Here is a 27,616-nt window from a genome sequence, read left to right as displayed (position 1 = left end):
CCCAGTGGGGCACCCAGCAGGACCCCACCTACCGGCCTCGCAAGTCCGAGTGCCGGGCGGGGGAAGCACCCACAGGAGCGTCCTTCCCGCGGGCGGCCGGGAAAGCCCGGAGCTCGGAGCCAGAGCAACCCTCGGCGGCGGCGGGACGGGCATGCTCAGTAGCCCCGCAGGTCCTGTTGCTCTCGGAAGCGGGCCGCGGCCCCCGCCCCCTCCCGGCCCGCACGGGCGCTGGGAGAAGCGGACATTTTAGCTTCCTGTGCAGTCCGCTTTCTCGTTGGTGTCCTTCGCCTCTTCTCGGCCGCAGGGGTCGGGCAGAGCTGGGTGTGTAGGTGTCCCCAGCCGGGGAGTGGGGGTGGGATCTGATAAACCACTCGCGCTACCCCCAGGGGAGGGGAGGGGGCGATTCCGGCCGGACGCCGCGGGGCCTGCGACGTGTGCTGTCCTGCCAGCAGCAGCCGCCCGCCGCCGCTGCACCCAGCTCCCGGCCCCGCGAGGCGCGCGCAGCTGCGCCGGGGCCTGTCCTCGCCTCACCCCCACTCTGCCCCTTCGGTATTTCTCAATGACCGCCGCTGCGAGGACACTTCCGACGCGGGAGGGAGGGGTGTCATTAGCGCTTGGTTTATCAGTTCCTTCCGGTCTGCCCCGACCCAGCCCTGCGCCCTGCCTGGCCGCGCCTCGGGCGCTCTGCTGCCTTTATTGTTAGGTTTAAATAGGCAGTCGTGTGTGCCAGTGTGTGCCAAGTGAGTTTGTAGCCCAGCTGTCTCCCCCAAGACGGTTTCCCGCTGGCAGCAATGGAAACCCAAGCTACTCTGGTAATGAAGGGGATGATGCAAACTTAGAAACTGACCCGGCACCCGGGAATGTGCCCTCCCCCACCCGCCACCGCCGGGCGCGCGGCGTCCCTGTTGGGTATGAATGGCTGGAGCTCGATTGCATAATCTGCGCGGTATAAATAGCCAGCGGGCGGGCTGCTGACGCGCTCGGTTGTACCGTTATCGTGCAATGCTTCATCCCGGTGCCTTTCACTCCCAGGTCATTTTCCCTTTCGGCTGCAATGCCGGGATTTAAAATAGCTGAGATGAAAGGCCCCAGCCCCCGCCTCCCTCCTCCCCTGAGTTCATGTATTATGAATGAAACGCCAGCCCTGCCGTGTCCTGAGGTCTTCGCTTCAGGTAGGAGAGAGGCTCAATGTTGACGCAGCGGCCCCACCAAAAGTTGGGTGTGTGCGCGCGCGTTGGGGTGGGGACAGAAAGTAAGAAATAATTGACAGGGCTGGGAAGGAAACATTCTTTTTAAGAAAATGTAACCACTCGGAGGTTTGCCTCTGGAGTTTCAGTTTACAACTGTACAAGCCTCAGTCAATTTAAGAATGGATTATGCAAAAGGGTCTTTCCTCCGTGGCTGCTCTCCCTCCTGCCGCAGGCCACTGCTCCTGTAAAAAGTGCTGTTTCATCTGGAGGAGCTGCTTCCTACCCACCACCACTCCTGCCCACCCCTTGGAACTGCAAACCCCAGCCCCGTCCTCCGCTGATTTTAAGAGAACCCTGGGGCCCGTGAGATTCTCAAAAGCCAGTGAGAGTAACTGTACCATGCTAGTTCTAGAACTCTTTATCAGAAGCCTCAGTTACGTCAAAGCTTGAATTTAAAAACGTACTCTATTTCACACATGATCAATTTAAAAATTAAAGTATGCGGAGGGTTTTTCTCCTGCTAAACACGCAACTTCATTTCAGGTTGTCAAGTTTTTTTTTAATTTACTTTTTTAATGGATTTCCATCCTGTGAAATGCAATGGTCAAGATCATTATTTTTTATATTGGGTACCCCAGTCCTCCAATTTCCATTTAAGGTGCTAGGTACTCTATAAGGCCAGGGAGATACCAAGGTGAAGGAAGTTTGAGGTTTCTCGCCTGTAGGGACTGTGTCAGGTGGGGTCACAAGCATGTGAAGAACACAAGAGGACAGTAGAGTAACTAAAGATTGGGGTAAACAAAAGAGACAGCAGAAATTGCAGGAAGACTGTACTGGAGATTGAACCCAGGGCACTGAGCTACATGTCCAGCCCTTTTAATTTTTTTTATTATTATTTATTTTTATTTTGAGGGAGGCCTGGAACTTGTTGCCTGGAACCTTCTGCCTCAGACTCCGGTAGCTGGGATTACAGGTGTGCAAGACCACACAAAGCCTGACCAAATCTTGAAGGATGGCATTATGGCTGGATTGCCCATGGATAACTGGAAGAGGGGTCTCCAGGACAAAAAGCCCAGTGAACACAAAGGCCCTGAGATGTGAGCTGGTATTAGGAACTAGAGGAAAGAGGTAACAGAAAGGGGAGAAGGCGAAGAGCTGGGTCTGGAAGGCCAGACAGCCCACACTAAAGGAGGTTAGGTTTTTTTTTGAAGTCGTGAACCTTTTGTAGTAGGTTCACAGCTGATCTTTATTCAGTCACAGATCATTGCTGTGGCCTCTATAGTTATGCAAATGTAGGGCAAGTGGGCATCCATTGTTCCGGGATTAGGGAATCAAATCAAATTCAAAAACTGACAGCTCATAAACCAGATAAGGCCCTAGACAAGTTTGGTTTTGCCTGCTTTTTTAAAAATAAAGCTGACAGTTTAAAACTAGAATATTTCATATAAAACTCAAGATTTGTGGTTCCTCCTGATGGGGGGGGAAATGAAAGATCCTGGCAACTGTGAGTGCCAAATTCCTGCTTGGTAGTAACCGATTGTTGCTAAGTAGCTGCTGCTCCAGCTTCAGGCTCCTAGAGGCATTTGAGTTTTTGACCCCTGGCATGAAAGACAGTTTTGTAACTGGATCAAGCCTCACTCTGAGACCCCAGGTAGGTAGAGCTTGTCACTGGGTTAAACAATTTGCATGAGGAGCCCTGGGCCTCTTGGGAGGAAAGACATCAATTTCAATCTCCTTCCTCAAAATACTGTATTAAGTGGCCAAACCAGGCAGGGTGCCTTAGAATGGGCCTAACCACAGCCCAGTGACAGGCAACAGTGAAGTTCCTAAATAACAACTAATGCGTATCCCAGCTCAGGCTGTTTCTAGGGAAACCCACCTAAAATAGTAGACTATCTGTCACATGGGGAGCTGGGCATTCAAGTGATCAGCTGGAAAAATCCCCAAACGGGATCAGGCTTGTATCCCAAATTTGTAGAACATTGCAAGTCACACAGCCAAACTTTTTATGTAGGAAATGCTAGACTCAGATGTTACACTTTTAATAAATTTATTACTTCAGGTATGGTTTTTTGGGAGCCAAGCGAAAGATTACTTAGGAAGAAATTTTCTTCTTCCATGACAGGAATAACAGTATATGACAAAGCACAGTGGCAGTGGCCATGGAGAGAGATAACCAATTCCAAAGACACAAATGGGGTAGAAATGACTTGGCCTTTTGATCTGTTAGATATTAAGACTAATGAAGAGGTCTGGGATAATTTCCAAGTTTCTGACTTAGAAAATTTGGTGCCTCCTGGTGCCTTTAACATGATTAGGGCAATTGGTGAGGAGGAGGGCTACTACTCAAATCTGAGATCCAGAAAATAGGTCAGGGATTGAGGGATACAGATGGGCCAAGACCAAAGAAAACAGAACTCAGATATGGAGATGGGGAGACCATCCCCTGGGGCTATGATTATAGCAGCTGGATTCAATTGGGTTGGAAGTTTAGGGATGATCTGGACTTTTAAAATGCAAAATATAAGCCAGATGCTGTGGCCCATGCTTATAATCCTAGCTATTCTAGACTGGAGCATATCAAATCTAAGGTTTGCCTCAGCAACTTGGTGAGACTCTATCTCAAAAAATAAGGATAGGTGTGGTAGTGCACACTGGTAATCCCAGTAATTCTGGAGGCTGAGGCAGGAGGATTGCAGGTTCAAAGCCAGCCTCAGCAACTTAATGAGGCCCTAAGCAACTTAGTCTCAAAATAGAAAAGGCTAGGGATGTGGCTCAGGGATTAAGCAACCATGAGTTCAATCTCTGGTACGAAATTAAGGGAAAAAAAAAATAAAAAAGGACTGGGGAGGATGTAGCTCAGCGGTAGAATACCCCTAGATTCAATCCTCAGTACCAAAAAAAGATGCAAAATCTAATACATCCATTTTCTTGGGGGCGGGGGGCAGGGTGGTGCGTGTACTAGGGATTGAACCCATCCCCAGCCCTTATTTTTAGATTTTGTTTTGAGACAGGGTCTCGATAAGTCCCTTAGGGCCTTGATTTGAAGTTGCTGAGGCTGGCTTTGAACTCCTGCCACAGCCTCCCAGGCCACTGGGATTACAGGTGTGAGCCATCACTCCTGGCTACATTCATTTTTTTCTTTTTTTTTTTCCTTGAGCTAGGTTGACTCAGGCTTCTGTCACTTATAGACAAAAAAATTTTTACCTACCAAAATAGAAAAACATACCTTGAATAGCAAGAAAGATTGAGGAAACTAAAGAATCTAATAGAAAGGGAATTTTAGAATGTGGGTTTGCAATTTAACACAGGGCCATCTGGGGTCAGTGCCAGGGAGTTTCACAAAGATTCTGATTTAATAGAACAATTTTTTTCTTTGGAGTTAATCAACAATTTATGGGTTGCAATGGTTTATCATTTTAGTTAGAGTATCCTGCCATCTTCATTTTAAGTCACATCTCCAACTCTGTTACTTTTTTGTTTTTTTAGACATGGCCTCACTGTGTCACCCAGGCTGGCCTTGAGCTTGTGATCCGATCCTTCCTGCCTCAGCCGCCTGAGTATTCCTTTCACTGTTTATATCATGTCTGGTTTTTACCTTTACTCTCTATCTCCTTTATTCCATAAAAGCAACAGCTGAGCTTAATAATATAAGAGAATCAGAGCTTTTAGGATTGGAAGAAGTGATAGACCATATGTTTGTGGCAACTGTGGGTGCAGTAAACCAAATATCTTTTTTTTTTTTGGTGGGGTGGTGATACTGGGAATTGAACCCTGACCTCATACAACTGAGCTATTTTCCCAGCCCAAACCAAATGTCTTTTTTGGAATGGATAAAGATTAAAAAAGGAAAATAAAATATGTTCCTTGTATCAGTTCAATTTTGCTATAGCAAACCATTTCAATAAATATTATGGCTTAAAATGACAAACATTTGCCAGGGGTATTGGCACTAGTCTATAATCCCAGCTACTCAGAGATTAAGACAGGAGAATCCCAAAAGGCCAGCTTGGGCAAGCAACCCTGTCTCAAAATAAATAAGAAGGACTAAGTGGAAGGGTGCTTGTCTAACAGGCATGAGGCCAGGGGTTCAATCCCCAGTACCAAAACAAAACAAAAACAAAAAAAAAGAGGACAAATATTTTACTCTTTCTTATGAGTCTTTGGTGTGTCAGTTTGTTGTGATTTTGTGGCCTGGACAGGTTCAGCTGGGACCAAATGGGGATGGCCTCATTGGCAGATGTGATGATTGTCAAGCTGATTGATCTAGTATGGCTTGAGCTGGGCTAGTTCATCTCTGCTCCACATGATCTGTTGTTATCTTCTAGCAAGCCAACTCAAGTGGAATCACATGGTGGTATGGAAGGGTTACCAGGTTATCAAGAAGTCAAACCCCCAATATGTATGCTTTTTTTTTTTAAGTCTCTGCTTGCATCTATTTGTTAATATCCCATTAGCCAAAGAAGTTATTATCCTTGGAGTGTCCAGTTTGGCTCCAGGTTCATTCTGTCCTCCAACAAAGAATTGAGCATGACACACACAAGTAACAGGCAAAGTACAGATTTATTGAAGGTGAGGATAGCATTCTGTTAGGTAGAGTGGAATGAGCCAAGCAAGAGAAAGGCTCAAGACCCTAGTGTCTGGAAATCAGTGTCTTATACACTAAGCTGTAAGGCATTCTCTTCCCTATACTGACCAAATTGAAGACCTTACCCCTTGCTCCCATTGGTTACCTTATAATACCTGATTTGAATATGTCTAATCCTCACCCCCATCAGTTACTTTAGGAAACCTAGAACACTGCCCACTTTAGCCCCATCAGTCATTTTATTTTATTTATTTTTTTTAAAATATTTATTTATTTATTTTAGTTTTCGGTGGGCACAACATCTTTGTATGTGGTGCTGAGGATCGAACCCGGGCCACACGCATGCGAGGCGAGCGTGCTACCGCTTGAGCCACATCCCCAGCCCCCCCATCAGTCATTTTAAAATACCTAACCTATGTTAGGAGTTTGTCATGGTGATAAGTCCTCAGTGGCCGGTGTTGTCACTGTAATGGGATTCATCCTAAACACGGACATGACTCCTCTCCTCCTCTTGTCCTCCAGCAGCACCTTTCTTATATCCTGACTCTGTCATCTTGACAATCCTGAACTCATACCTAAGAAAGTCACGTGGCCAACCCAGAATCAGAGTCAAGGAGTAAAAAATAGACTCCCCTCCTCCATGAAAAGCATGTAAAGTCATATTGCAAATGATATGCACACAAGATGAAAGGAATTTAGCCAGTGTGGTGATGCACACCTACAATATCAGCTACTTGGGGAGGCTGAGTCAAGAGGACCACAAGTTTGAGGCCAACCTGGGCAATTTAGTGAAACCATGTCTCAAAATAAAAAAATAGAAAGGGCAATGGATACAGCTTAGTGATAGAGCACTTGCCTAGCATATATGAGGCCCTGGGTTCAGTCCTCAGTACTACCAAAAAAAAAAATGTATAACTGATTAGAACTAATAAGATTTTTTTTAATGCAATGATTAGGGGCTGGGGTTGTGGCTCAGTGGTAGAGTGCTCACCTAGAATGTGTTAGGCACTGGGTTCGATCCTCAGCACTGCATTAAAAAAAAACAAAAAGATGAGAAGAATTTGTAGTCATTTTTATAATATACTTCAATCCCTAACCTAAATTTCACAATCTACAGGACATTTGTAAAATAGTGTACTAATGAAAACATAAGGGCTGGGGATGTGGCTCAAGCGGTAGCATGCTCGCCTGGCATGCATGCGGCCCGGGTTCGATCCTCAGCACCACATACAAACAAAGATGTTGTGTCCGCCGAAAACTAAAAAAAAATAAATATTAAAATTTAAAAAAAGAAAACATAAATATACTACATATTTATGAAAACATATACATTACAAAAGATGACTATATGATAAAAATATGATACCTATATATTTACATAGGCATACTATTTTTATATGAGTGGTCCTGATGCAGTGAACTTCTACCTTCATAATTACTGATTTATGGCCAACTAAACTGCTTAATGTTCAGATGTGTGCATGCTACAAAACGCTCGATTAGTTCAATGAATAAAGAAAGAGGCCTTATGAACTTGTAATGCTTACACTTCTCTCAGCATGAAAATCCTGTCTCTGATATGCCTGACTTCTTGAAGTAGATATGTTCCCAAAGAGATCTGGGCAATTAAAATGTTTGTAAACCAAAGCACATTTTAAAAAACACTGGGGAAGTCTAATTATTTAAAGTTGCTCTAGATTGAATAATTTGGAAAGCAAATAATCATTCCTTAATTTGTTCATTATATCAACTCGGATTTTAGACAGTTTGACAATTAGTTAAAATAAGTCTCAGTACGCTTTTCTAATGGTAGCACAGTGGAGTTGGGAGTGGTAGTGGTAGAGGTGACGGTGCTGGAGATGATGGAGGTGACAGTTTACTGATGCAAAACTTGAGTTTACCAATGGATGCAGATGGATGCAACGTTACTGAGGACCCTGGTCCTCCCACCAGATTACAGGTTGTACAGAAAACTGGGTAAGTGCATTGGAGAAAGGAATAGAAAAACAATGAATCAGACTAGAAAAGCAGATAAAGTTTAACATGAGATGCCCTGTAGGTCACTTTCCATAGCATCAGAAGACAGAAACAAGTACCATTCCTTCTGTTCTCATTTGAGTATCACTTCCTGGAAAGCTGCTCTCACTTCCCCTTAGCTGGGCTAGGTGCTATACCCTCTCCTTCCTTTATCTGAGCCCTCTGCAGACCTTTTGGTAATTGCTTATCTGCTTATCTATATTTTCTTCCAACTGGTTTCTATCACTGAGGGCAGTACAGAGACCATATCCTCTCCTCCCTTCTTCAATCCTGTCACTCTGGCACAAAGTAAGCACTCTGTAATACTGAGTAAATGAATGGCAAACCACATGCTCAAATTTTTTTCCTCTCTCTAAAAGTGCATTTTCCCAGGCACTGTGGCACATGCCTATAATCTCAATGTCTGCAGAGGCTGAGACAGGAAGAACCCCAATTTCTGGCCATCCTCAGCAACTTGGTGAGACCCTTTCTAAAAATAAAATAAAAAGGACTGGGGATGTAGCTCAGTGGTAGAGCACCCCTGAGTTTAATCTCTAGTACTGCTAAATAAAATAAACAAATGTGCATTTTGCTCCATGACATCAGAGAAATTGTCCTGAATGACTTGTCATTGACCCTGCCCAAGGTCTTTGGGCTTACTAGTGTCAGATAACAGGCTGGGCAGGTCCCATTACCACAGTAATGTAAAGTGGTAGAGAGTACTAAAGTTCAAGAGGATATTAAGGAACTACCTGTTTTAAAATGAGGAAATGGGCCTAGATAAGCAAAGTGACTCAATTCAGACCACACAGAGTAAGGGTCATATCCGGGAACCACCACTCAGGAGCTCCAAGTCCAGATTCTAGAACCAAGGTACCTTTGTTGCTGTAGTGCTGGCGACACCCTTGGCCTGCACTTGCAGTTATGCCAGTGGGAGGCAATGTTGCCGGCCAAGGTTGTAATTCATTCAGGAAGGAGAAATGAAGATGTGCTTTTAGCTTTCCAAAACTGATTCCAATATGCATACGGCTTGCACTCCTTGGCACAGGTTAATTTCTACTGGACACTGCTGATCTGGGGCAATCATGATAATGGTATCCCCTTCTCAGCAAATTCTTGGTTTAGGTGTAGATGGGTTTCTTTTCCTTTCTTTCTTTTTTTTTTTAATCCCCAACAACCCCTAAAAAAAAAGTATAGAGAAGAAAATAATATCCCAGTAATCCTACCACCCAGATATAACCCTGATAATATTTTATGTATGTACCTTTATAGATTTTTCTATTTAGATATGCATTTTTAATAAAATATAGCATATATTATGATATGGATCATATTAAACCTTTTTTTTTTTTTTTTGGTACCAGGGATTGAACTCAGGGGCACTTGACCACAGAGCCACATCCCCATCCCTTTTTTGTATTTTATGTAGATAGGATCTCACTAAGTTGTTTAGGGCCTTGCTAATTTGCTTTAGCTGGCTTTGAACTCATAATCCTCCTGCCTCAACCTCCTGATCTGCTGGAATTACAGACCTATGTCACCATGCAGAGCCCTAAGCATTCCCTTCTGAAGTCCCGTTAAAAAACTCAGTGGAGGGCTGGGGATATGGCTCAAGCGGTATCCTGCGGCCCAGGTTAGATCCTCAGCACCACATACAAACAAAGATGTTGTGTCCACCGAAAACTGAAAAATAAATATTAAAAAATTTTCTCTCTCTCTCTCTCTCACACACTCTCTCTTTAAAAAAATAAAAACAAAAAAACAGTGGAGCTGGGCACTGTGGCGCACCCATGATCACAGCAACTTGGGGGGCTGAAGCTGGAGGATTGTAATTTCAAGGCCAGTCTCAGCAACTTAGTGAGGCCCTTAGCAATCTAGCAAGACCCCATCTCAAAATAAAAAACAAAGATGGCTAAGGATATAGGTCAGTGGTAAAACACCCTGGGTCCAACTCCCAGTAACCCCCCATCCCCCCCAAAAAAAATCCTCAGTGGAAGAGCTGGGGATATAGCAGAGTGGAAGAATGCTTGCCCAGCATTCAGGAAGCCCTGAGTTCAATCCCTAGTACCACAAAACAAAAAAGCAAACAACCTTGTGAAAATATGCATGAGTCCAAAATCTTAAATGTCTTTTACATGTTTTTGAGAAAGTATGAGTTGATACTATTTTTTGATTTAATGTCACATATGTATAAAGCTCTTGAAAAATGGAGAAATAGTTTTACGTAATTATTTTATTCTTGGTGCCCCCATGTAACCCATCTAAATTTCTACCTTAGCATCTATAATAAATATTGAACCTATTTGCTTAATTAGCTTTCTTCACCAATTAAATCATATTTATAAAAGTAGTAGAGAAAAGAATGATCAAATTAAGGTCTATACCCACATATTTATCAGAATCTAGTACATACAGAGTGTTCAGAAAATGTTTACAGAATGAACAAAAAAAATATGCTTATACAGTTTTTTTGTTTGTTTGTGGTACTGGGGATTGAACACCAGGCCTTATGCATTCTAGGAAAGCCCTGTACCACTGAGCTAGCTATACCTACAGCATGCTTATATAGTCTTTAAAGTTTTTTGGTACCAGGGATAAGGGACACTTAACCCATTTAACCACTGAGCTACATCCCCAGTCCTTTGTATAAGTTGCTTAGGGCCTTGCTAAGTTGCTGAGGCTGGCCTCCAAATTGCGATCTTCCTGCCTCAGCCTCACAAGTTGCTGGAATTTCAGACAGGCACCACTACTTCAGGCTTATTCCCAATAGGGAGATTTTCACTGTTGTCTCCATTGAAATTCTTATTTCACATTGATTAGAATCACACTATGGGGAATTTAAGAAGATCTACATAATAAGGAAAGCAAGGTTGAAAGAAGAGGACTTTTAATTAAAAACAAAATTGAAAGCAGGATTCCAAAGAAAGTTTGAAATGCCAACCTACCCAAAGGCTGAGGACAAAGCTGGACCTTAGGGACATCTGCAACAAGGTACCTGAAAGCCCTCAGGACCCTGTGGCCCTCTTTTCTCCTACTCTGTGTCAACTTCCTTCTTCCTCACCATAGACTGGCCTCCTCCACACGGCAGGAAACATGGCTGCAGACAGCTTGGACCTCACAGCTTTCTGCCACAGGGAGAGTGGCTTTTGTTCCCAATTGCACTAAGAGTGTTTTGGTGGAGAACTTATCACTGAGTAGAGGGCAGTCGCACACACCCAGCAAATTGGAAGGCTGAGGCAGGAGGATCTGGAGTTCAAAGCCAGCCCCAGTAATTTATTGAGTCCCTAAAACAGTGAGACCCTGCTTCAAAATAAAAAAAAAAGTAGGGCTGGGGTTGTGGCTTGGTAGTAGAGCGCTCACCTAGCAAGTACGGGGCCCTGGGTTCGATCCTCAGCACCACATAAAAATGAATAAATAAAGGTATTGTGTCCAATTACAACTAAAAAATAAATATTAAAAAAAATAAAAAAGTGAAAACCTGGGGGTGTAGCTCAGTGATTAAGAGCCCGTGGGTTCAATTCCCAGTACCAAAAAAAAAAAAAAGGAATTTTACTGACACAGCTTGGGACTTGGGGGTCTGTGGTCAGGGAGATGGGGTCCCATGAGTAGCTGGATCTGAGTCAGATGCCAGGGGAAGATCACAAGTTCAAGGCCTGCCTCAGCAATTTATTGAGTGTCTGTCTCGAAATAAAATATCTAAATGTCTGGAGATGTAGCTCAGTGGTAGAGCACCCCTGAGTTCAATCTCTAGTACCAACTTAAAAAGTCACATTAGGATTAAGATCACACATACACAGAAAAAACTACTTTATCATCATCAACAATATCACCTGCTTTATCATCATCATAAATCTTAATGATGGGCTTGAAAGTTCTGCATCCCATTTTGCGGGCTAGTTCTTGACTTGAATTTTCACTTTGAAGTTTTACCCAACACCAAACAGCTCTAACATAAATGGAAAATTCATTAGTTATCCCAGTATTTCAACAAACCTGATATTTGGGGTAAGCAGATTTTTTAAAATTCAGGTAGGAGGCCAAACGTGTTGTGTATGGTGATACTTGCCGTCACGTAGCTGTCCAGTCTCTAACTTTCCCAGGTCTCCTTTCTCATTTCAGTTCCCAGCTAAACCCACCCACAGTCCAGCTCCTGTCCTCACCACTTCCCACAGCTGCTCCGTGGTCATGTCATTTCATCTGATTGCCAAATCTGACAATCTTTCTTCAGTGCTCAATGTTTCACTTACATAGCTGACCACTTCCACCTTCTTGAAACTCTTTCTTCTGTGTGACTTCCAGAGTGACTCCTGGCTTCTCTTTACCTCTCTGTTTATTCATTTATTCATTCAAAATGTTATTAAGACCCTGTGATAAGGCTGACATTAAAGGTTTGGGGTGAAATTAAAGCTGGCATCTGCTGAGTGCTTACCAGTCAATGCTTTTAGGCACTTTACATGTTTGCATGGATGAACCCACTTAATCTTACTAGGGCAGGGGGCACTCAACATTTTCTTAAAGGGCTGAATAGTAAATATTTTCAGTTCTGCAGGCCATATGGCCTATGTCTCAATCAGTCACCTTGACCTTGGTAGGACAAAAGCAGCCCTAGACAACAAGCAGATAAAGGGTGTGGCTAGGATCCAGTAACATTTTACTTACAAAATAAGTGGCTAATTTTGTCCCAGAACAAACTTAATGAAGACTTATACCCTGAAATCTAATCTGAGTTCTACCAGGGCAGGAATTTCAGTCTGTTTTAATGTATTAAAATAAATACTCAGCAAATATTCAATGAATGAATGTTCTCCCAAGATAGGAATTTTTGGAATCCCTGTTTTACAAGAAAGGAAACCAAAGTACAGAGGTTAAGTCCTGTGCCCAAGGTTACCAATTGGTACGTGACAAATCTAGTATCTAAAATCACATGGTCTGGCATCAGAATATAGTATTCTTAATCACTATCCTCCACAGGGGTGAAACAAAGAAGGTCATCAGGTCTTCTTACAGAAGTTGGGAGAGGTTATTTTAACTGGATTTTTTTTTTTCAGTAGTCGAGGGAGATTAAATCCAAGGCTTCCTTTAAGCAAGCTCTCTACCACTGAGCTACACCCCTAGGTCTTTTTATTTGGAGACAGGATCTCATTAAACTGATGAGGCTGGCCTCCAACAGGCCATCTTCCTATTTCAATCTCCTTTGTTGCTGTTATTACAGGCATGCAGCACCTCACCCAGCTTTCTCCCTTTTTCTTTTTCTTCTTCTTTTTTTTTTTGGTACAGGGGTGGGGGAATTGAACCCAGAGGTGTTTAACCACTGAACCATATCCCCAGTCCTTTTTTATTTTTTATTTTGAGACAGTCTTGCTAAATTGCTCAATGAAATACAAAATAAGGCTGAGGATATGGCTCAGTGGTCAAGTGCCCCTGAATTCAATCCCTGGTGCCAAAAAAAAAAAAATAAGTGTGTGTGTATGTGTGTGTGTGATGTGCATGCACACATGGGGGATGCTGAGATGTGGTTCAGTGGTAAGTGCCCATGATTCAACCCTGGTACCAAAAATAAATAAGTGAATGAAGAATTTTCCTGCAGAGTGGCACCTGCCTGTAATCCCAGTGACTGGGCTGGAGGATCTCAAGTTTGAGGCCAGCCTCAGCAACTTAGTGAGACTGTCTCAAAATAAAGTGCCCCTGGGTGTGGGTTCAATTCCCAGTATCCTCTCTCCTCTCACCCCCGCAAAAAAAAAAAAAAAAAAAAAAAAAAAAAAGGAATGAAGAATTCACTAGGAAAAAAAGAAAAAAAGACGTAAGGGAGAAATTTCAGAACCTGAAATAGCAGATATGAAAAACAGACACCTGACACAAAATGGCATTATGAGCATGCTGACAGCAAAGCAAGAAAGTTCCTTAGTTGGTGCCTTCCCTTGTCAATACTTCACATGCCTTGACACAGGGTTGGAATTGGATAGTGGTAGAGATGAGGCTAAAGAATGCCTGGGGCTTTGTGTGACATGTGAACAAATTTGGATTTTCACTTGGTGGCAGATGGGCTACTGAAGCATTTTGAGCATGGGAAAGAATGACCATATTTGCATTTTAGGTCAATTTTTAAAATTACATTTTTTATTTTAAAATTAGACGTCGCATGCATATTGTACAACAGTCAAAAGCCGAAAAGGTCTTCCTCTAGCCTGCTTTCAGCCACCCATTTCCCTGTCCCAGAGACACCCACTCTCTCCAGGTAGAGAGATGACCTTCACCATGGTGGGAAGAATGGATTAGGTCCTGGGAGCTGGAGGTCAATTCTGGCCACACCCATCTCTTGACATGAAGTCAAAAGTCCTGTCCTGCAGCCCTCTTCATTCACTGATGTCACTTCCAGTAATCCTGTCCTCCCTGGACTTCAGGCCTCCAGGTAGTATGTCAGTGTCTAGCCCCAGGGGGTTTCCCTGTACTAAGCCTTCTCAGGGTAACAAAAAATGGTTCTTCAGGGGGAAAACAATGTTAGGTCTTAAAATGTTCTGTGGCTTCCCAAAACTCAACCCTACTCAACAAAATCTTGTGAGGGAAAATTGAATATAAATTAAAATTTTCTCCTTAGTGTGAATGACAATTTTTAAAAAGAGGCTAAGAAACACTTTACAAATTGTCTCTACCAAATGTTCTTCACATGAGCCAGGTAGAGTGTGCCCTGATACCTAAAGGATGCAGAAGGTATCGGAATCCAGAGCCTCGGAGGAAAGCTAGTTATCCCAGTGGTCATGGGGGAGGCCAGGTAGCATCAGGGGAATAAGCAGGAACTGCTGGGATTGGAATCCTGGGTCTGCCATTTACTAGCACCTGACCTTAACCTCTCTGTGTGTCTCTGCAAAACAGGGATAATAATGGTCCTTTCTCCTGGTGGTGGTTAGGATATTGCTCAATGGGTGTTAGCCACTGTTCAAAGAGTCAGATAAGAACTTCAGAGGAGGGAGGGCATTTCGCAGGAGGGTGGAAGAGTAAAGGTGTAGAAGTCAGGCCAATGAACGTGGAGAATGCCAATAGCACTTCCCATGCCCATGGGTTGTGGGACCTGGGAAAATGAATAGCATCCTTTCTAGAAGCCCCTGGAGGAAGAAGGTTCCTTAGGGAATACATTAGATAAGGAAGGAGTTTGTAAGTTGGGAGTGGAAAGTTAGGTAAGAAAGGAGTTTGTAAGTTAGGAGTAGAAAGGAATTGAATTGAATAAAGGAAGGTTCCTGAGTACAGAACAAAAGACCTAGGAAGGAAGAGGGCAGAAAATGGAGAGGAAGCCCAGCGTAGGATTGTAGATTGGAGATTAGGGTAAGGTAGCAGAGAGGCAGGTCCATTACCTATGACAACTCAAACAGAGCAGAGTGGGAACTGGTAACTATGGACATATTGCCTGTTTTTTTTTGTATAGACAATTGCTTATTTTTGTATAGCCCACCAACTAAGAATGGTTTTAAGAAAATGAAAATAAGAGCTGGGCGCAGTGGCACACACCTGCGCAAGAGGATAACAAGTTCAGAGCCAGCCTCAATAAGGCGGTAAGCAACTCAGCGAGACCCTGTCTCTAAATAAAATATAAAAATATGTGACTCATGGGGCTGGGGATGTGGCTCAAGTGGTAGGGCGCTCGCCTGGAATGCGTGCGGCCCGGGTTCGATCCTCAGCACCACATACAAACAAAGATGTTGTGTCTGCCAAAAACTAAAAAATAAATATTAAAAAATTCTCTCTCTCTTAAAAAAATAAAATATGTGACTCAGGGGTTGAACACCCTGGATTCTATCTCTGGTACAAAAAAAATATTTCATGATACATAGGAAAATGATATGAAATTCAATGTCAGTGTCCATTTTTACTGGGTCACAGCCATATCCATTGATTAACATTTGTCTACTGCCACTTTCACCTTGTACCCACAGAGTCGAGTCTTGTCAGCAGAGACTGTCTGGCCCACAAAACCAAACATCTTGCTATCCGATTCTTTACAGAGAAACTTGGCTGGCCCCTGCCTTAGCACATCATTCATAGTCTACAATATGAGTGGGGGTGACCTTGGGGTTGTGTGACACAGAGACCTGGCCCTCAGAGCTTTCACTTTGGATGTGATACAGAATTACAGCTAGTAGAGGAAAGGATAGAATTCAATGGCCTTGGGACTCTTTTTGGAATGTGGGCACAAAGTTGTTTTGTTAGAACAAAGCAAGGCTGTCAGTCTGGATTCAGGCCACCACCTCTGGGCTGGTGAGAAACTAGGCAGTAGACGCTGCTGATGGCCTACACAATCTTCATTTCTCCTTTTGTTCTTTACTAACAGAGCCTGGTTTTATTAATGTAACAATATACCCCTTTAAAAATAATCATTTCAGGGCTGGGGTTGTGGCTCAGCAGTAGAGGATTGGCCTAGCATGTGCGAGGCCCTGGGTTCGATCCTCAGCACCACATAAAAATAAATAAATAAAATAAAGGTATTATGTCCAACTACAACTAAAAAATGAATATTAAAAAAAATCATTTCAAAAGACAAAAAGTAAGGCCAGGCTTGGTGGCACATGACTGTAATCCCAGCAGCTTGGGGAGACTGAGGTAGGAGGATTGTGAGTTCAAAGCCAGTCTCAGCAATTTAGCGAGACCCTAAGCAACTCTGGAAGATGCTGTCTCTAAATAAAATATTAAAAAGTACTGAGGAGGGGCTGGGGTTGTGGCTCAGTGGCAGAGCTGCTTATCTAGTATATATGAGCCACTGGGTTTGATTCTCAGTACCACACATAAAAAAATAAAGGTCCATCAACAGCTAAAATATAAATAAATAAATAAATAAAATTTAAAAAGTGCTGAGGATTTGGCTCAGTGTTTAAGGACCCCTAGGTTCAATCCCCAGTACCAATAAAAAAAAGAAAGCCAGGCACAGCAGTGCATACCTGTAATCCTAGCTGCTCAGGAGGCTGAGGCAGGAGGATTGGGAGTTCAAAGCCAGCCTCAGCAAAAGCAAGGTACTAAGCAACTCAGTGAAACCCTGACTCTAAATAAAATACAAAATAGGGCTTAGTGAAGCCCTGTCTCAAAAAAAAAAAAAAAAAATTTAAAAAGGACTAGGGATGTTATCTAATAGTAAAGCACTCTTTTTTTTTTTTTAAGAGAGAATTTTAATATTTATTTATTTATTTTTTTAGTTTTCAGGGGACACAACATCTTTGTTTGTATGTGGTGCTGAAGATCGAACCTGGGCCGCATGCATGCCAGGCAAGTGCGCTACCGCTTGAGCCACATCCCCAGCCCCAGTAAAGCACCCTTGAACCCCAGTAACTAAAATATAAATTCAATAAACAAATAAATAAATAAAGTAATATATGATCCTGGATTTGTTCCTGGAACAGAAAAAAATTCTTTCTTTGCTATAAAGAACATTAGTGGGATAATTAGCAAAAGCTGTACATGAAATAATAGCACTGAATCAATGTTAATATTCTGATTTTGATCATTGTTCTGTGGTTATGTAAGAGGAAGTTCTTATTTTTAGGAAGTACACATTGAACTATTTAGAAGTAAATGGACATCATGTGTGCATGAGAAAGCTAGAGAAAATGATAAAGTCACCATGGTGAATGTTAATTGGAAAGACTTTTTTGTTGGGTACTGGGGATTGAATCCGGGGTTGGTTTGTCACTGAGCTACATTCCATGACCTTTTTATTTATTAATTTTGACACATGGTGTTGCCAGGTTGCTGAGGGTCTTACTAAGTTGCTGAGGCTGGCCTTGAACTTGAGTTCCTCTTGATTCTGCCTCACAAGTCACTGGAATTACAGATAGGCTCCACTGTGCCCAGAAGTAATCAGAAAGTTTTTAATTTTATTTTTTAATATTTTTTAGTTGTTGATAGACTTTTATTCATTTGTATGCAGTGCTTAGAATCGAACCCAGTGCCTCACATATGCTAGGCAAAGTGCTCTACTGCTGAGTCCCAGCCCCAGCCCCTGTAATCAGAAAGTTTGAGTGAAGGGAAGACAGAAATTCTTTGTACTACTTTTTCAGATTTTTTTTTTTTAGTTTAAAATTATTTCAAAACGATGAGTTAAAAAAGAAAAATTCATTTTTGCCTTGTAAACATTCAGTAAGACATCCATATACTGAATTCTGGCCAGTGAGTTGTAGTTTTTAATCTGATGGATGGAACTTCTCAGAAGACTATTGGTTTTTTTTTTTTTTTTTTTCCTGTTAAAAAGGGAGGACAAAGGCTGGGGTTGAGGCTCAGTGGTAGTGTACCTTCCTGGCATATGTGAGGCACTGGGTTCGATTCTCAGCACCACATATAAATAAAAAAAATAAAGGCCTATCAACAACAAAAAGAAAAAAAAATTAAAAGGGGGGTGGACAAAAGCAGCAGGAAGTAGCATGAGTCTTGATGGCTTCATTGAGCATCAGCCCCAGACTTCCTTCCTTTGGATAAGAAATTAGTTAACTCCCTATAGTCAGGTTGTTATGTACAACCAATGCAACTCCAACTAGGCTAAAGCATCCATGGCTCCCAATGGTGTTTATAAAGTATACGGTTTGCTCCCTCAGTTTTCTTTATGAGCAGCTGCTTCCACCTGCCCTTACATCTTGATGTTCCCCTAGTTCATTGTCAGTCTCCTCCTCTTGTATGGTCACCTTGGATTACATTGCCCATTCCCACTTAAATTAATGGCTCTCAATTACTATCTTCAGCCTGAACTTTTCTCCTGAATTACAAACATATATCCTGCTTCCCTACTAGATATCTGTGCCTGTGGAGTGCAGTCAACACCAACAGTTACAAAGCTTGACTGTCTTTTCAGCTACACACACACACACACACACACACACACACAGTTCTCCCAACCATTATCCAGCCACTTTCCCAAGCCAGAAGCTCAGGAGTCATCATCCTCTCCTCTTCCTATTTTCTCACCCTCTACGTGCACTTAGTCATCCAGATCTTGATGACTCTGTCTCCTAAGTAGTTGAATCCCTCTCCTCCTCTTCATTCCCATTACCCAGGTCAGTGCTTCATCATCTGTCACTGGTATTTCTTTACATTAACCTCCTAAACAATCCCTCTGTCTCCTCTTCCTCTAACGCATACTCATTACTTTTCTAAAATATAAATATCACTATATTCTCTTACCCAACAATTTCTTAGCACTTTTTTTTTTTGGTATCAGGGATTGAATCCAGGGATGCTTAACCACTAAGCCACATGCCCAGCCCCCTCCCAACCCCCTTTGGTTTTTTTTTTGTTTGTTTGTTTGGTTTTTTTTAGAAAAAGGAAAAAAAAAAGAAGCTTATTGCTTTGCTATCAAAGGAGAAACACAAGGGACTCCTGTCCCAAAGGCTGTGATCCTGCCCATCTGCAGGAACAAGGGGCTTTTATAGAAGTGATCCAGAAAAAAAGAGATTAGGGAGGAGAGATCAGGAAGGAAAAGATCAGGGAGAAGAAGATCAAGGTGGAGAAATTTAGGGAAAAGAAGATTGGGAAAAAGGAAAAAAAATTAAGTTTCAAAGCCACAAGTTGTATAGTCAAAAGTATCAAATGAACACATTACCTTTCCCCACTGTCAATTTCTATATTCTTTTTTTTTTTAGTTGTAGATGGTCACACTATCTTTATTTCTATTTATTTACTTTTATTTGGTGCTGAGGATCGAACCCAGGGCCTCACGCATGTGAGGCAAATGTTCTACCACTGAGCTACAACCCCAGCCCACAATTTCTGTATTCCGTTTCTATGGAAAGTGGGCAACAACATCTCCAGGCTACTTACTGCTGAAAGGGGGCAAAGTTGGGAGAAGTAACCCAAAGTCCTTGTTCTCTATCAGGAGGGGTGAGGATAGTTAAGAGCATTCGGCATCAGAGCAGCCCAGAGGTCCACAGTGGCAGATGGCAGGTGACTGGACAAGGCCTGCGTAGGGCAGGGATCATGTGAATGGCCAAAGTTGTCACAACTTTCCTTAGTTCAGTTTCCTTTTTCTCAAAGTAGACCAACTGATGGAGCAACTTTTGCAGTTCAGGGAGAGAAGGTGGGAGTTCTGTGAAGCAAAAAAAAAAAAGAACTTCTGGGATGGCCCCTCAGTTCCTCCCTTTACTCACAGAAACAGCTCCTCCGGTTGGATCTGAGGCAAACTCACACTGTCTCCTAATTTCTCCAGAGGTCAGCTCTCAACATGAATCCTCAGCATGGAAGTGGAGTTACTCAGAGAGCAAACCTGCCCAAGAAAGCTGGAGGGGGACTGCTTTCAGGTCTCATCTGGGATGCCAGATATGTTGCCAAAAGCTCCGTCCTTGGGCTGGGGATGTGGCTCAAGCGGTAGCTCGCTCACCTGGCATGCGTGCGGCCCAGGTTCGATCCTCAGCATCACATACAAAGATGTTGTGTCCGCCTATAACTAAAAAAAATAAAAATATTAAAATTTTCTCTCTCTCTCTAAAAAAAAAAAGCTCCGTCCTTGTCCCCGATGCCAATCCATTAATGAGGATATGGCTTTGAGAAAAAGGAAAAAGAAGGTTTATTGCTTTGCTAGCAAAGGAGAAACACAGGGGACTCCTGTCCCAAAAGGAGGAGAAGTTCAGGAAAAAGAAGACTGGGAAAAAGAAAAAAAAAAATGTAAGTTTCAAAGCCACAAGGGAGATATTCAAAGCACCAAGTGAACCCCTGTTATATCTCCCCACTATCAATTTCTACATTTTATTTTTTATTTTGAGACAGGGTCTCACTAAGTTGCTTAGGGCCTTAATAAATTGCTGAGGCTGGCTTTGAACTTGTGACTATCTTGCCTCAGCCTCCTGAGAGGTCACTTCAACTTCTATGATAATAATTTTTGTTTTCTTCTTCATAGTTCCTGCTATACTATATTATGCTCACAGAATCTTTTCTTGTCTTTTTTTAAAAGACTACTTCATATTCCTTTCTTTTTACACTTTATTTATTTATGTCTATGTGGTGCTGAGGATCAAACCCAGTGCCTCACATATGCTAGGCAAGCGCTCTATCACTGAGCTACAACCCCATCCCCTCTTTTCTTGTCTTGACTTCCCATAAGTGTTTTGTCTCAATGCGAGAAGGACTCTCGATTCTGTGACTGTTTTATTATATTCTCAGGGGCAACAACTCCTATAAACCAGTGGTCTTCCTTTGGTTCTAATCTTCTCTTACAAGAAGTTACACCTTACTTTACTGACAATTAACCCTCAGCATTCTTTCACTTGTTACAAAAATAGGTTTTGTTCATTGATCTAAATGAGGCATTGGGGCCATTGTGCGTGATGGTGAAGGCTGGGCACTGCTTGAGCACAACACATACCATTCACACAGACTACCTTTTAGTCTGTCTGTGGGCGGGGGTAAGCTCCAGGGATCTTTTTTTTTTTTTTTTTAATATTTATTTATTTATTTTTCGGTGGACACAACATCTTTGTTTGTATGTGGTGCTGAGGATCGAACCCGGGCCGCACGCATGCCAGGCGAGCGCGCTACCACTTGAGCCACATCCCCAGCCCCAGCTCCAGGGATCTTCATAATGCAACTCAGCTATGCACTATGGGTCTCTTGTTTTGGCTGCTTTTTTTTTTTCTGTCTTTATTTCTGTGATGCTGGGAGTTGAGCCCAGGGTCTTGCACATGCTAGGCAAGCACTCTGCTAAAAGCTACATCCTCTTGGATGCTTTTAAGTTAAGCATACCTGGGCTCCTACGACTAATTCTTCCATATCCTGATGTCAGCTGCTAGAGTAGGTAATTGAAAGCCCTCAGCAAAGAGGGGAAGCAAGGTGACACAGCTTTTTCAGGCGCAAACCATTATTGGCATTTACCTTCCCACCCCACCCCCAGCAGTACTGAGGATTAAACACAGGTGTGTTCTACCAGTGAGTTACATCCCCATCTTTTTCCATTTTTTTTTTTTTATACAGGAAATTGAACTCAGGTGCACTCAACCACTAAGCCACACCCCCCAGCCTTTTTTTGTATTTTATTTAGAGACAGGTTCTCACTGAGTTGCTTAGCATCTCACTTTTGCTGAGGCTGGCTTTGAACTCTTGATCCTCCTGCTTCAGCCTCCCAAGCTGCTAGGATTATAGGCATGTACCACCACACCTGGATTCCTTTTTCCTTTTTTATTTTATCTTGAGATGGGGTCTCACTGAATTGCTGAGGCTTTCCTTGAACTTGAAGTCCTCCTGCTCAGCCTCCTGAGTAGCTGGGCTTACAGGTATGCACTGCTAGGCAAGTTAGCATTTTCCTTTAATAACCTTCTCTCTCCTGTTACTAGCATTGTACCCTTAAAAAACAAACAAAACAAACAAACAAACAACAACAAAAAAAAAAACCCAGATCAAATGAAATCTACTAAGATCTTCCTCCACCCAGAGTTAGACATTCCTTTGAGAAGCTCCCATGATTTTATCATGCTGAATGCAATTGTGTATTTGTATGTCCATTTCCCTGCATTTGGTCTCCAGCATCTGAATGCAAATCTTACCCTTTTTTATATGTCCCTCCACCCAGCATCTAGTAGAGTCTGATGTGGAGGATAACCCATAAGTGTCTGTTTCATAAATTAAATGAATGGATGTTTCTTCTTGGTTCCAAGTAGAACATGGTAGAAAGAGCCTGACCTGGGTACCATTCCCAATTAGTTCCTTTGCTAACCTGTTCTGGGACCACAGTCTCTCATCAGCTTCTTCACCTCATCAATGAAGTGGAGAAAATACCACCCATCTTAGAAGAATTGTTTTGGAGATTAAAGGAGTTAATGGTCATTTATTCCTTCAATTTTATGCCTATATTAAATGCCTCCTATAAGCTTGGCACTGTTAGGTACCAAGGATACAATATCTTTCCCTCATAACATTTCAATCTAGAGAAAAGTCAATTAACATTTACAATAAAATATGGTGAAAATTACAATAGGAGAAGAACAGGTACTATGGGAACATAGAAGATAGAACATGACCTAGCCTGGGGTTGGGAAAGACCTCCCCAAATGTTGTGGGATATTTTATAACTAAAACACTATAAAGATGTTTTAGTCAGTTTTTATGGCTCCTATCACCAAAATGCTGACAAGAACAATTTTAGAGGAGGGAAAGTTTATTTGGAGCTCAGGGTTTCAGAGGTCTCAGTTCACAGATGGTTGAATTTGTTGCTCTAGGCCCAAGGCGAGGCAGAACATCATGGCAGAAGTGTGTGGCAGAGGAAAGCAGCTCAGGGCATGGAAACCAGGAAGCAGAGAGAGCTGTGTTCACCAGGGACAAAATATAAACCCCAAAGGACACCCCCAGTAACCTATCTCCTTCAGCCACACCCTACCTGCCTACAGTCACCATTCAGTTAATCTGTATCAGTGAGTTAATCCACTGATTAGGTTAAGCTCTCATAACCCAATCATTTCACCTCTGAAAATCCTTACATTGTCTAACACATGAGCTTTGGGGGCACACCTCATATCTAAACCACGACAAAGTGTTGTCTGTACTCACATCAGATGGTTTGTTATTAGAACAGAGGAGCCTGCCCTTGAGTTCACAGGAGGAAGACATCACACTAAGGGAGTAAAACTTCCTGGAAACATGGAATGTTGAGCTCAACACCACTTCCTTTGATTGACTGACCAATCTTCCTCTGTCCCTGCCTGTGAATGAATGGTGTTTTCAAGATCAGAGATTGATCTGCTTCCTCTGTCCCTTCTGCAGGTCACCTTGTTGCTCCAAGAAACCAGCCCTCCAGTTAAAGAACAAAGGCCACAGAGATAAGGAATGCTGAAGGGAAATCTTGAGAGGCCAGTTATATTTCTAAACAAGGCGGCAATGGAATGCTATTCACTTCCACCAGAATCCAGATAGTCTCACCACCTGCTTTGTAACCCCCTTTCATTAGTCAATGGATGACTTGCAAAAGCCCCCCAAACTATTTCTACCCTTACCTCCTATGTCTCTACCACATGCCAGCTCTTAAAATTCTTTGTCCTTGCCAGGGCCCAGTGGCACATGCCTGTAATCCCAGCAGCTGGGGAGGCTGAGGCAGGAGGATGGCGAGTTCAAAGCCAGCCTGAGCCACAACGGTGAGGTGCTAAGCAACTCAGTGAGATCCTGTCTCTATAAAATACAAGATAGGGCTGGGGATGTGGCTCAGTGTTCGAGTGCCCCTGAGTTCAATCCCTGGTACAAAAAAAAAAATTACTTGTCCTTGTCCTGGTTTTCAAGGTAAGGAGCCTTGGATGAGAGTTTTTAAGGAAACTTTTGCATTCCTTGAAAGATGAGGAAATGTGGGAAGATGCTGTACACCTACTGCACAGCATCAACCTGTGTTAGATAAATAAGACCTAAGAAGTCTTCCCCTGTTGTTCCCTATTAAAGAATTTTCAGACTAGCCCCCGTGCCTCCACCCGCTTCTAGCCTCTCCTCCTCTGCATTTCCCAGACCTTCCCTGGGCTGCCTTGAGGCTGCTAACACCCTATCTCTGCAGCCTCATCTCCTTCCTGGTCTTTCTGAATCACACTCCACAGTCTTTCCCAGCAGTGCACAAATACCCTCTTGTCTGTCAAAGGCATTTTTCAAATTGTCATCTCATGCTGCAGCCTGGAGGAAGGGCAGGGGTGTTGGAGCCCCATTCCCTGAGCTCCTGAGCATGGCGAGACTCTGTGGGTTTGTGGTGAGTTAACCTGACTCAGGCTTTAGGCAGCACTGTGGCTACAAGGGTGATCTGTTTCAGATCTTAGCATTTTTCAAATGCCAGCAAGGTAAGGGCTAGAGACAGCATCTCTTCCAACAATAGTCATCTAATCTTCACCTGGGTCCAGTAGTTCTCAACACACACTCCCACCCCACCCACCTGTGTCTCCACACACATTCCAGCTCTTGGAATTCTTTGTACTCCACCCACCTCCACCGCCAACCCCACCCCTGCTTTGTTTAGGATTGAACCCAGGGCCTCACACATGCTAAGCATATGCTGTACCATTGAGCTGCACCCCTAGTCCCTCCTGGTTTCTTTTTGTTTCTTTCTTAATCTTTCAAGGTGTCTGTCTTCTGTCTCCATTGTGTGTATGTTTCCATCCATCCTTACACTATATATATATATATATATATATATATATATATATATATATATATATATATATATTTTAGTTGCAGTTGGACACAATACCTTTATTTTACTTATTTATTTGTATGTGGTGCTGAGGATTGAACCCAAGGCCTCACATGTGCTAGGCAAGTGCTCTACTGCTGAGCCACAACACTAGCCCCATCCTTACACTTACATATTTGTGGCAAACCTTTTGAAAGTAAGTAGCAAATAATTTGACAGCTCAACCTAAATACTTCCATATATATATATATATTGTATCAGGGATTGAATCTGGGGCACTTAACCACTGAGCCCCATCCCCAGCTCTTTTTAATATTTTATTTAGAGACAGGGTTTCACAGAGTTGCTTAGGGCCTCACTAAGTGGCTGATGCTGCCTCAGACTTGTGATTCTCCTGCCCCAGCCTCCAGAGTTGGTGGAATTACCACCTTTAACTTTTGATTATTTATGTTGACTTCTAAGGGAATATTGATGAGGGCACTGGGGATTGAACCCAGGGGCGCTTTGACACTGAGTCATATCCCTAGCCCTTTTAATTTTATTTGAAAAAGTATTATTATTGTTATTGTTGTTGTTATTACTATTATTGTTACTGGGAGTCGAACCCAGGGGTGTTTACCACTGACCTATATACCCATATTTTTTTTCTTTTTTCTTTGGAGGGAGGGTCTTGCTAAATTTCTGAGTCTGGCCTCAAATTTGTAATTCTCCTATTTCAGCCCACCCAGTGGCTGAGATTATAAGTGTGTGCCACCTCACACAACCCAACTTCTAGAATTACTATTCTCATGTGAACAGTTGTTTTGTGCTGTGGGTATGACAACTGTATTTTATTTATATATTTTTAATTTTTAAATATTTTTGTTACTGGAAATTGAATCCAGAGGCACTTTTACCACTGAGCCTTTGTTTTTAGCTTTTATTTTGAGACTGGTTCTCTCTAAATTGCGCAGGACCTCCATAGCTGAGACTGGCCTTGAACTTGCAATCCTCCTGCCTCAGCCTCTGAAGTTGCTGAGACTGTAGCCATGTGCCACTGTTTCTGGCTCTTTTTTATTTTTTTGGAGTGGGTTTGGGACTTGATTTTGGATAAGAAATTTGAAGAGCTAACCAGGATTGAATGTTCTGACATATGTAGCTATTTGAGGAATTTCTAGTTGGTTTAAGCTATAAATGTTTATGGAATATGATTCCAGAAAAAAAGAAAAGAAAGAAAAAAAAAAACAGATTTATTTAGTAGGAAAAGATGTAGTCTTAGAGACCACCATTTTGATTTCAGCATAATGTTAGCTGACATTACGGATTTTTTTCGTTTCTTTTTGAGTCAGGGTCTTGCCTTATTTCCCAGGCTGGCTTCAAACTCCTGGGCTCAATTGATCCTCCTGCCTCAGCCTCCCAAGTAACTGGAACTAGAGGTGTGACCACCACATTCAGCAAGAATACTTTCCTTTAGCCTAGAACCTTCCCGGGCAATGCCAAGCTTGTGAGAAGCATTATGGTTCAGAGAATGAGGGCTTTGTCGACATACACACCTGGGTTCAAATCCAGGTCTTTCCCAGCTGTATAACCATGGACAAATTGCTCCACCTCCTCCTCTTGGTTTCCTCATGTCTGCAATAGGAATGCTATTATCCACTCTAAAGATTGGGTAATTGTTAAGCACAATGTGGTTTTAGTGCTTGTCAAATAGGCACTCAGGGCACATCACCCCTTTTGAAAGGGACCTGGGGAAGGGAATTGTATACATGATCAACAGCCTGTGTAGTAGGAGGTAAAGCAATGCAATTGGGTCCTCTACGCAAGGGCAGGACATCCCTTGCCCCCACCCCTTCCCTGGGTACTAAGCATTGAACCCAGGGGCACTTAACCACTGAGCCACATCCCCAGCCCTTTTCATATTTTATTTTGAGACAGGGTCTCGCTGAGTTGGTTAGGACCTTCCTAAATTGCTGAGGCTGGCCTTGAATTTGAGATCCTCCTGCCTCAGCCTCCCTAGTCGCAGGGATTATAGGCCTGCATCACCATGCCTGGCAAAGTCAAGAAATTCTAAAACCATTTCCTTTGCTCACATACACCTATAGCTAATATAATATAGCTAATGTCTCTCACGTACTGGAAGTTGAGCTCCATATGGAAGAACTTCTACCTGTTTCAATGTTTTATCCCCAAGATCTGAAACATAGTTCATTAGATGCCTTAGAGTGAATGAATAAATAAACAAGTGAATGGATTAATCTTACCTGATAAAGCAGAGAAACTCACTGCTATGTAACTAAAAATATATCAGTCTCTGCTCTTCACCTCCTTTTCTTGAGTGTGCTTCCTTTGATATAAAGTGGTGTGTTTGTCAGCTGTTCTCATAGTTATGTTAACAATTATCCTGAAGGTCAGTGCTTCAAACAACAATCCTTTATTTTCATGCACACAGGTCTATAGATGGAGTGCAACTTGGACTGAACTAGGCTGGCCCTTGATCCTGAGCTCCAAACTTCAGGTAGAATCCAGCTGTGATGCATGTATCTCATTATCCTTGCAACAGGGGAATGCGATTTGTTCCCCGGGTCTCATTCTGTGCCCAAGGTGAAGGGAATGGGCGTGTGGGTGTTGGCATCATCTCTCTAAGCTGGGCTGACTTTTGGGTTTTCCCATAAGCTGCAGCATGAGTAGTCATCCTCCTCACAATCACAGTGGGTGGATTTGGGACCTGCTAGACAG

At 42.7% G+C, this 27,616-nt stretch overlaps 1 long non-coding RNA gene across 3 annotated transcripts; it reads left to right on the top strand.

Annotated features, from left to right (window-relative positions):
* The first annotated feature begins 194 nt into the window (after window positions 1-194).
* Window positions 195-24,860, top strand: LOC124078110 (uncharacterized). Of its 3 annotated transcripts, none has more exons than XR_006846813.2 (3): window positions 195-321; window positions 1,033-1,172; window positions 2,107-6,062. It is a non-coding gene; the product is annotated as an uncharacterized LOC124078110 (long non-coding RNA). The 3 variants fall into 3 exon arrangements; XR_006846814.2 differs by lacking the exon at window positions 195-321 and adding an exon at window positions 454-812; XR_009224901.1 differs by lacking the exon at window positions 195-321 and adding an exon at window positions 23,506-24,860 and having other exon boundaries at window positions 470-1,172; window positions 2,107-2,318.
* Window positions 24,861-27,616: the final 2,756 nt, after the last annotated feature.

Source organism: Marmota monax, unplaced genomic scaffold, assembly GCF_021218885.2.
Source record: "Marmota monax isolate L192 unplaced genomic scaffold, Marmota_monax_Labrador192_F-V1.1 WCK01_AAM20220418_F8-fsc00015, whole genome shotgun sequence".
Classification (NCBI taxonomy): Eukaryota; Metazoa; Chordata; class Mammalia; order Rodentia; family Sciuridae; genus Marmota; species Marmota monax.
This window is presented reverse-complemented; position numbering and strand designations above follow the sequence as displayed.